We start from the raw sequence: 10,684 nt of genomic DNA, 5'->3' as shown, positions 1-10,684 counted from the left end.
GCGTCAGGCATATGGGATCTAGTTCCCCGATCAGGGATCGAACTCAAGCTCCCTGCATTGGGAGTGCAGAGTCTTACCCACTGGATCACCAGGGAAGTCCCAATTTTATTTTTTATTGAAGTATAGTAGACATACAGTATTATATTAGTTTCTGGTGTACAACATAGTGATTCAACATTTACATACATTGTGAATTGATCAGCACAAGTCCAGTTACCATCCCTCACCATACAAAGTTGTTATGGTATCCACTATGTTCCCTATGCTGTATGTTACATCTCAGTGACTTATTTATTTTATAACTGGAGGTTTGTACCTTAATCTCCTTCACCTGTTTCACCCAGCCGCCACCTCCCCTCCCTTCTGGCAACCACCAGAGTGTCTGTATCTATGAGTCTGTTGCTGTTTTGCTTTGTTTGCTTTGTTTTGAAGGCTCCACATGTAAGTGAAATCATGTGATAGGTGTCTTTCTCTGTCTGACTTATTTCACTTAGCATAATAGGTCTAGGTCCATCCATGTTGTCGCAAATGGCAAGATTTTGTTCTTTTTTATGGCCAAGTAGTATTTCGTTGTGTATCTATACCACATCTTTGTTATCCATTCATCTGTTGATGGACCCTTAGGTTGTTTCCATTTCTTGGCAATTGTAAATAATGCTGCAATGAACACTGAGGTGTGTATATCTTTTTGAAGTAGTGTTTTTGTTTTCTTCAGAAAAATATCCAGAATTGGAATTGCTAGATTGTATGATAGTTCTATTTTTAATTTTTTGAGGAACCTCCATACTGCTTTCCATAGTGGCTGCACCAATTTACATTCCCACCAACAGTGCACATGGGTTCCCTTTTCTCCATATCCTCGTCAACACTTGTTATTCGTTGTCTATTTGATAATAGCTTTTCTGACAAGTGTGAGGTGGTATCTCATTGTGGTTTTGATTGCATTTCCCTGATGTTTAGTGATGTTAAGCATCTTTTCATGTGCCTGTTGGTCATCTGTATGTCTTCTATGGAAAAAGGTCTATTCAGGTCCTCTGCCCATTTTTTAATTGCATTGGTTTTTTTTTTTTTTTGATATTGAGCTGTGTGAGTTCTTTATATATTTTGGATATTAACCCCTTATCAGATATATAATTTGCAAATATCTTCTTCCATTCAGTAGGTTGTCTTTTTTTTTTTAATTTATTTATTTTATTTATTTATTTTTGGCTTCATTGTGTCTTCGTTGCTGCGCGCGGGTTTTCCCTAGTTGCGGCGAGTGGGGGCTACTCTTCATTGCGGTGCATGGGCCTCTCACTGCGGTGGCTTCTCTTGTTGCGGAGCACGGGCTCTCAGCGCGCGGGCTTCAGCAGTTGTGGCTCGCGGGCTCTAGAGCGCAGGCTCAGTAGTTGTGTTGCACGGGTTTAGTTGCTCCGCGGCATGTGGGATCTTCCTGGGCCAGGGCTCGAACCCGTGTCCCCTGCATTGGCAGGCGGATTCTTAACTACTGTGCCACCGAGGAAGCCCCAGTAGGTTGTCTTTTCATTTTGTTGCTGGTTTCCTTCACTGTGCAAAAGCTTTTTAGTTTGATGTAGTCCCATTTGTTTATTTTTGCTTTTGTCTCCCTTGCCTGAGGAGACAGATCCAAGAAAAAAAAAAAAATACTGCTAAGATCAATGTCCCAGACATTATTCTGAACAAGAGAATTTGGACAGAAAAGCGGGAAGACTGTATGATTCTGTTTATTTGATGAAATTCTTGAACAGACAAATTGATATTGATAGAATTCAGATCAGTGGTTGACTAGGGTGTGGTGGTGGAGGTATTGATTGAATACCAACCAGAACAAGGAAACCCTCTGGGGAGATATTCTGTATCTTAAATGGGGCATTGGTTACATGGGTGAACACATTTGTCAGAATTTATCCATTTCCAATAAGAATTTATCCATTTTTACTGTGTGTAAATTATACTACAATAAAGTCTACTTAAAAATTAGGAAATGGTGAAGCATAAGAAGTTACTATGCTCAGCAAGGCACTTAACCTGTAATTTGGTCATTTCTAAATTGTGTCAATTAATAATTAAAACGTACTTTATTTTAATAAAGTAAATAAACCCACTTTAACAAAGAATTGTGATTTTATTCTAAACAAAGCAAAATGAGACATGATGGAGAGAGTGTATGACTCTCACATATTTCCTGAAGGGGTGAATGGAGAGAAGGGAGTAAAGGGAATATTAAAAAAATAATGATTAGAGAATTTTCCAAAACTGATGAAAGACATCAATCTACAGGAAGCATAACGTATACCAAGCATGGATAAGTAAAAATGTGTATCTCCATTCATAGATTTAATCTACTGCAGAAAAATAAAGACATTTGAGATTTTAGTGGCAATAAAGAAAAACGAATAAAACTAGAAAAATTGAGACAGCTGAGTGATAATAAGGAGCTATGCAAAGATCGATCAATCATTTCTCCAATTAAACCTTTCAAATGCTTCCTCGATCTGCCCACGTTTTCACTATTCTTGGTACTTTTATTCAGAAACCGGAGTTAGGTTTTCTTTGGTCTCTAAAAAAAGTAACTTTTTCAAGTGAAAGTGGCATAAGAACTGTGAAATTGTAAAGGGAATTACAGTAGATCTGAAGAGAAGTTTGATTTGCTATTTCAGTGAAATTTGAAAGAAAATTCCTCAGCAGGCAAAATTTCCCATAAAGTCTTGCTAATAAAAGTGAGTACAGTGGAGTTTTGTTTTGTTTTGTTTTTCTTCCTTCAGTGTTCAGGCAAGCTCCCTATAAACTAGGAAATATGTTATTAAAATGAAATTGAGATAAAAGACCACAAGTAAATTTGAAGCTGTTTAAAATAGAATAAGGGAATCTTGCCATGGGTTAGTGGTAATGGAAATCATTTACTTTGGACATCTGATTTTATTATTCTGTAATCATTTACATAAAGATCTGCTTAAGCCATGAATTTATAGATGTTCCTCTCATGCATTCAGATTTAAGGAATAATTTTGTTTTCTATAAATAGATAAGAAGAACTAGAAGATAGAGATTTTAAAAAAGAGGGAGAGAGCAGTAAATTCAGGCACAAAGTATCCTCCTTTATTCTTGCCTGTGACCGTATCCTTGTCCTTATTCATTCCTGCCATTGACAGAGCGTCCAGAGACCACAGGTTCAGTTATTAAGCAAATTCCTTACCGATGACTCCAAGAAGGGATTTTGGTTATATCTAATCTGGGAGAAATGTGGTAGTTTCTATTCATCTGTTCAAAAGCTCTATTGAGGTTAGAGTGCCTATCAAGGTCAGTCAGCGTTCTAAACGGGAGTCGCTTGCCCCCTTTTGTCTAAAACAATTAGAGCTTCAGGACACTACCTGCTTTTGAACAGATTGATCTTTCCACAAAAGTGCATGGAGTTAACTTCTTTTCCCTGAAAATTGTATCATATTTTCAGACATGTGAAGTGTACTAAAGAGATGTTCTGAATCCTGTATGAACAAGCTGTGAGTCGCATAGACCCCATACCATTGCAGCTTTTGAGTCAGTTTATTTACTTCCTATTCAAGAATTCCACATCCATTGCTCATCAGTCAGTGGGTCACCATGAGATATTTACATAATTATATTACCCCCTAGGTGGCAAGGAAGAAGAGAATTATCAGTAGGTTCTCCTCTTAAGGATAAACCCTTAAAGAACTTTTCTTACCACTGTAAGGAGATCCTTGAATTTATTGGGATCTTAGACCCATTTGGGGGAAAGCATCTTCCTATTAATTGTTTTTCATATTTTTAGTGTTTGGATTGTCCAGCATCCACTTGCATTAGTGAATGTGACTGTCTTTTTCTTTTCTTTAACATTAAGTGAATATTTTTTAGTGTAACGTTTTAATTACTTTAATGATTTTTTTTTCACTATTTTGAGGGTTTTATGGTGTTTTATCTAGAGCTTGCCAAATACATCTTAACTAATCAGAATCTACTTCAGATTTATACTAACTTAATTACAGTTGGATATCAAAATATTACTTTTATATAGCTCTACTCCTTCTTCCTTCTTTTTCTTTAAAGTCTTTATTGAATTTGTTACAATACTGCCTCTGTTCCATGCCTTGGTTCCTTGGCCGTGGGGCATGTGGGACCCCAACTTCTTGGCCAGGGATTGAACCCACACCCCCTGCATTGGAAGGCGAAATCCCAACCACTGGATGACCAGGGAAGTCCCTCCTTCTTCCTTCTTTATGGGGTTATTATTGTTATATATATAATATGTTTTAATATAATATAAATATATAAAACATATTTTATATAATTTTGTGTCTTTTAAAGAAACAGAAGGAAGAAGAGCAAGCATATAGTTACAGAGTGTGTTATATTTCCCTTCTTGTTTACCATTTCTGGTTCCCTTCATTTGCTCCTGTGGGTTCAAGTTATCATGGAGTGTAATTTCCTTACTCCTTGCTCCCACCTACCTCTCCTGTGCTGTTATTTTCAAATATATTACATTTCTATGTGTTATAAACCCAACTATATACATGTTATTTTATATAATTGCTTTTTAAATCAGTTATTTAATGTTTATAATTTTATATGTTTATAATTACATAATTACCTTTACCTGTGCTTTGTGTGTGGTGTGTGTGTGTGTTTGAATTATCATCAGGCATCACTTTATTTTATTTTTATTTATTTATTTTATAATTTATTTATTTATTTTATTTATTTTAATTTTGGCTGCATTGGGTCTTTGTTGCTGCACACAGGCTTTCTCTAGTTGTGGCGAGCGGGGGCTATTCTTTGCTGCGGTGTGCGGGCATCTCATTGTGGTGGCTTCTCTTGCTGTGGAGCACTGGCTCTAGGTGTGCAGGCTTCAGTAGTTGTGGCTCGTGGGCTCAGTAGTTGTGGCTCGTGGGCTCGAGAGCACAGGCTCTGTAGTTGTGGCTCATGGGCTTAGTTGCTCCACAGCATGTGGGATCTTTCTGCACCAGGGCTTGAACCTATGTCCCCTGCATTGGCAGGCAGATTCTTAATCACTGCGCCACCAGGGAAGCCCCATCACTTGATTTTAGACTGAAGAACTTCTTTTAGTGTTTCTTGGAAGATGGGTCTGCTAGCAACAGATTCTCTCAGTTTTTGTTTGTCTGGGAATGTCTATTTTGCTTTCATTTTTGTAAGATAGTTTTGCTGGTTGTTTCATATTTGGTTGACAGGTTTTTTTGTACAACACTTTGAATACATCATCCCACTACCTTCTAAACTCCCTTGTTTCTAATGACAAGTCAGTTGCTAATTTGTTAGGGTTCCCTTGTACAGGACAGGCTGTTTTTCTCTCACTGCTTCCAAGAGTTTTCTCTTTCTATTCATCTTTCATCATTTTTACTATGATGTGTCTAAATCTCTTTTGTTTATCCTACCTAAATTTAGTTGAGCTTCCTGGATGTGTAGGTTAATTTTTTTTTTAAACAAATATAGGAAGTTTTTAGCTTTCTGTTCCTTTCTCTCTTCTCTCCTTCTGGTACTCCCACTATATATATGTTGGTGTCCCACATTTTTCTGGGGCTCTGCTCATTTTTAAAAATTCTTTTTTCCTCTGTTCTTCAGATTGCATAATCTCTATTGATTTATCTTCAAATTTATAGATTCTTTTTTCTGCCAGCTCAAATCTACTATAATACTTTTAAAATTTAAGTTATGGTACTTTTCATCTCTAGAATTTGTATTTGTTTCTCTTTTTAAATAATTTATCTTTATTAATATTCTCTACTTGATGAGATATTGTCTTTACTTCTTCTTCTTCTTTTGTTTTTTGCCATGCCATGCGGCCTGTGGGATCTTAGTTCCCTGACCAGGGATTAAACCCGGGCCCTAGGCAGTGAAAGTGTGGAGTCCTAACCACTGGACCGCCAGGGAATTCCCTGTAATGACTGTTTTGAAGTCTTTGCCTGTTATGTGTAACATCTGGATCCAGGCAGTTTCTGTTGCCTGCTTTTTTCCCTGAGTGTGGGTCACACTTTTAATTTTTCTGCATGTCGCAAATTTCTTGTTGGAAATTGAATATTTTAGTTAATGTTTTATAGCAACTCTGGATATTGACTTCCCCCAACCTAGGGCATATTGTTATTGCTTGCTTGCTTATTTGCTTAGTGTTCTGGCTGGACTTTTTGAGAGAAGTTTGCTTTCTCTGTTGTGTGAAGCCTCTGATGTGAGAAGGCACAGCCTTGGGCATGTACACAGTCACCGAGATGACAGGGGTTTTATCAGGGTTCTTTGTCATTTTCCCTGATCCCTCAGTCAAGCTGTCTGCCCCTGTTGGTATCACAACCAGCTGTTAGACGCCACTAATTGCCAGGTTGATTGCTTTATTGTTTTTCACACCTTTGGGTATAAATTGCTCCACAGTCTAATCCAGTTAAATTCAGGCCTCTTTCCAGCGGTAATTTTTGAGGCCAGTTTTGGAAGTTTGTTCTAACCCCAGGAGTGCTCTTATTAACTGTATCTTCCCCTGGTTTTCTCTGGGAAATTAGCCAGCCTGTGGCTTAGCTTTAGCTCTCATAAAGCTACCAGCCTCCTCTTAATTGCTTACCACCAAAAATTTCCATTGTTTTCCAGTGCCCTTAGGCTTCTATTTTCCCATACTCGGTTTCAAATAAAGTCATTTATTTGGGGTGAATTTCAGAACTCTCTGGTTTCTGGCAAAATCTCTGAGTCATGGCTGCAGAGCTGAAGGCAGGGACCGAGGCATGCTTCTCTGAGTGACACCCTGCTTTAGGAGCAGAGTGCTGCGTTGGTGCAGTAGCCTCTAATCTTCTCAGCTTGCCTTTGTTGGTGTGGAAACTCCAACCTATGAGTGAACTGAGATGAGGGCAATTGGAGCTCCTATATTCTCAGCCTGTTGCAGTTAAGGTAGAGCCTTTGCCCTCTGAGTGCGGCTTGGTGGAAGAAGGGGCCATTGACTTCTTAACCACACTTACTTGCAATTCAGCCTCTGTAACACAGACCTGATGGCAGGAATGAGAAATGCTGGTGGCCTACCCCTGCCAGGGAGATACTATAGCCATTGACTGGGAATTGGGGGGAGAGAGAACCCCATCTTCTTGGCCACACCCACCTGGAATAGAGCTTCCATCATGCTGAGCTGGATGGGTGGAGCAGGTTGTAGCTTAAGTGCCATGGATTCTTTCTGTCCTTACCAAAATTTAGTAGATTTTCTTGAATATGTGATTCCTCATTTCCTTAGTATATTTCCTCAGTACAATTTCCTGAGACTTGAAATGGTTGTTTTGTTTTTCAAAAAATAATTTTCACCAGTCATGGTTGTTACATTGGTGAGTGGGTCCATGGAGCTCACATCACTATTCTCGAAGTGGATTGTGCAATTGTCTTTTCCCAATAACTTTTGAATATGAAAAAATCCCCAGCAACAATGGTAATATCTTCCTCTGTGGCACTAATTCTATCACTAAATAAGATTTGCAATTGCCTCAGTATTTCATAGCTAATTTTGCATTGATTTAGGTCAATTCATATTGTTTAAAGCAATTGTATATATAAAGAATTAGATCACAATTATGAGACAAGTGTAAATTCCACGCCTACAGGTTTATAAAGAGATTCCATTATGAGAATTATAGATATTTTCCCACATTTCCTAGTTTCTATTAAGATAAACAATTTAAATAAGAAAAACGACCATTTTTTCAGACTTATTAAGATGTCTGTTCTTCAATCATGATTTACTTCTTATTCACTTCTAAAATAATTTATAAAATTCTCTTAAATGGTAAGATACTCTTCACATTTTCTTAAAGAATTAGACAAAACCAATCAAGATCTGGCTTCTGGTTGTTAGTTTGAGATCAGACTAACAGTGTTATAAAACATTGACAAATCTGGAAGCAGAGCTGCTTGATTTCATCTTCTGTATGAAAATGAGTCTGTGATCTTAGGGCTTTTCATGTGAGAATTAAGAAACATGAATTTGGAATTTTATGAATGCTCCAGTCCAGACCCCAAATGATGCACGTTAGCAGCATTCTTGACATGTAATCTTCACGAGCCCCTTTGCTTCCTAACAAAGGCAGACGGTCCTCTGATCCATTTCACGTGGAGAAAGTTGTTTTTCTTGTCTATTTCTTCCTTCCTTTCTGTCTTTCTTCCTTCCTTCCTTCCTTTCTTTCTTTCTCTCTTTCTTTCTGTCTTTCTTTCTCTTTCCTTCTTTCTTTCCTTCTTTCTTTCTTTCTTTTCTTCTTTCTTTCTTTCTATCTTTCTTTCTTTCTTTCTTTCTATTGAAGTATAGTTAATTTACAACATTCTGTTACTTTCTGGTGTACAGCAAAGTGATTTTTCATATTCTTTTCCATTTTAGTTTATTACAAGATATTGAATATAGTTCCCTGTGCTATACAGTAGGACCTTGTTTTTTATCTAGTTTGTATATAGTAGTGTGTATCTGCTAATCCCAAACTCCTAATTTATCCCTCCCTCCTCCCTTTCTCCTTTGGTAACCATAAGTTTGTTTTCTATGTCTGTGAGTCTGTTTTTGTTTTGTAAATAAGTTCATTTGATCATATTTTATTTTATTTTTATTTATTTATTTTTGGCTGCGCTGGGTCTTAGTTGCAGCATGCGGGATCTTTAGTTGCGGCATGTGGGCTTCTTAGTTGCGGCATGCATGCGGGATCTAGTTCCCTGACCAGGGATCAAACCCGGGCCCCCTGCGTTAGGAGCATGAAGTCTTAACCGCTGGACCACCAGGGAAGTCCCTGATCATATTTTAGATTCCACATGTAAGTAATATCATATGATATTTGTCTTTCTCTGTCTGACTCACTTCACTTAGTATGATAATCTCTAGGTCCACCCATGTTGCTGCAAATGGCATTATTTCAAAATGCTCCTTTCTTATACCTTTCACTGACTAGTGCTAGGCCTGTCTTCTGAAACAATCTAGATCAATTTTATCTCATCTTCTAAAGAAGAGCATTGATGTAGGACTGAAATGTAATTTTATGAGAATTCACAAGTAAGCCCACTTAAGAGAAAATGTATCAATTAGCACCATTTCATGCACCTGGATGTTTATTGCAGCACTATTTACAATAGCCAGGACATGGAAGCAACCTAAATGTCCATCAACAGAGGAATGGATAAAGAAGATGCTGTACATATATACAATGGAATATTACTCAGCCATTAAAAAGGAATGAAATAGTGCCATTTGCAGAGATGTGGATGGGCCTAGAGATAGTCATACAGAGTGAAGTAAGTCAGAAAGAGAAAAACAAATAGCACATAATATTGCTTATGTGTGGAATCTAGAAAAATGTTACAGATGAACTTACTTGCAAAGCAGAAATAGAGTCACAGATGTAGAGAACAAACTTATGGTTACCAGGGGAGAAAGCTGGGGGGTGGGGGTGATAAATTGGGAGCTCGGGATTGACATATATACACTACTATGTATAAACATACTACTAAATGTTTATATGTTTTATGTTTTATAAAATAGGTAACTAATGAGAACCTACTGTATAGCATGGGGAACTCTTCTCAATGATCTGCTGTGACCTAAATGGGAAAGAAATCTAAAAAAGAGTGGATATATGTATATGTATAACTGAGTCACTTTTCTGTACAGCAGAAACTAACAGAACATGTAAAGCAACTATACTCCAATACAAAAAATTAGCAGGCTTTTGGCTACAATATACAGCCTACCTGACAGAATGTAGTTTAAACAGTGCGGTTTATTAATAAATCTCATTTTAGGAGAACTCTGATGGTAATTGGTTCCAGAGGCGGCTAACACAGCAGCTCTGGGCAGCTTCTCTGTCCTCATGATTATGCCCTCACAAGTATCACTTCTTTACTAAATAAAGTCAAAAAGCAGGGAATGGAGGGATATTTTTTTAATCCAGAACTTTTTATCCCTTTAAGACTCTCAGCAGAATATTCCTCTTTTGTGTCAAAAGCCAGGACTGGGTCATCTGACAACCCTAAACTAGTCACTTTCAAAGGTAAATGAGGATACCATGATTAATTAGGCCAATTAATGCTCACCTGGGGTTAGGCATGCTGTTGCCCCTTACCTGGACAAAATTGGAATTCTATTCCCAGAAACAAGAGGAGAATGGTTGCTGGGTTGTCAACTCATGGTGTCTACCAAAATTTCTTAATCCAAATTTGAAAATTAAGTTCTATGATAGATTGATCTGTTTCTTCCTAATAGATCCTATGCCAAAGTATGTTTTTATAAGATTTGAGATATATTTCATACACTGTAAAATTCACCCATTTAAAGTATATAGTTGTTTTTTAGTATTTAATATATTCACAGCCATGCAGCCATCACAACTTAATTTTAGAATACTTCCATCACCCTAAAAACAAACTTCATACATATTAGGAGTGATTCCCCACTCCCTCCCTCCTGCCTTGGCTTCTTTCTCTATTTGTCATTTCTGGACATTTCACATAAATGGAATCAAATAATTTGTGACCATTTGTGACAAGCTTCTTTCACTTAACATAATATTTTCAAGGTTCATCCACATTGTAGCATGTATCAGTACTTCATTTTTTAAAAAATTGCCAAATAATATTCATTTAAAACAAACCCACATTTTTTAATCCACTCATCAGTAGAAGGCATTTGGGTTATTACCACTTTTGGCTATTATGAATAATCTTGGTT

The sequence above is a fragment of the Balaenoptera musculus genome, chromosome 3, assembly GCF_009873245.2.
Source record: "Balaenoptera musculus isolate JJ_BM4_2016_0621 chromosome 3, mBalMus1.pri.v3, whole genome shotgun sequence".
NCBI classification, from domain to species: Eukaryota; Metazoa; Chordata; class Mammalia; order Artiodactyla; family Balaenopteridae; genus Balaenoptera; species Balaenoptera musculus.
The sequence above is the reverse complement of the archived record's forward strand: the minus strand, read 5'-3'. Positions refer to the sequence as shown.